This window comes from Colletes latitarsis, chromosome 14 (assembly GCF_051014445.1).
Source record: "Colletes latitarsis isolate SP2378_abdomen chromosome 14, iyColLati1, whole genome shotgun sequence".
Lineage (NCBI taxonomy): Eukaryota > Metazoa > Arthropoda > Insecta > Hymenoptera > Colletidae > Colletes > Colletes latitarsis.
Genome location: NC_135147.1, coordinates 12,804,025 through 12,804,482, shown reverse-complemented (window position 1 = coordinate 12,804,482; position 458 = coordinate 12,804,025).

The following is a 458-nucleotide window of genomic DNA, read 5'->3' as shown; positions in this document are numbered from 1 at the left end:
TACGTACTTTGTCGTTGTGGGATACCATTATACAATAATGTTCTGTTGTGAAGTAAAATACGAAACGAGAGAGTTTGGTGGTGACTCTGTCGAGAAAAAGCAAATATAAACGAGAGAGTTGGTGGTTTCTCTGTCGAGAAAAAGCAAATATAAACGAGAGAGAGTTGGTGGTGACTCTGTCGAGAAAAAGCAAATATAAGAGAGTTAGTTGGTGGTGGCTCTGTCGAGAAAAAGCAAATATAAGAGAGTTAGTTGGTGGTCGCTCTCTCGAAAAATGAAATTAAATTAAATAAACGAGAGTTTGGGGAGCTCTCGGAAAAGTGAAAGAAACTAAACGAAGGAGAGGGTTTTTGGTGGTACCCTCTCTATACATATATAATATTATAACACAAGAGAGGAAGAGGTGGCTCTCAAGTCTTTCGAACGAAAGACTAAAATTTGATGTTGAAAGAAGGAGT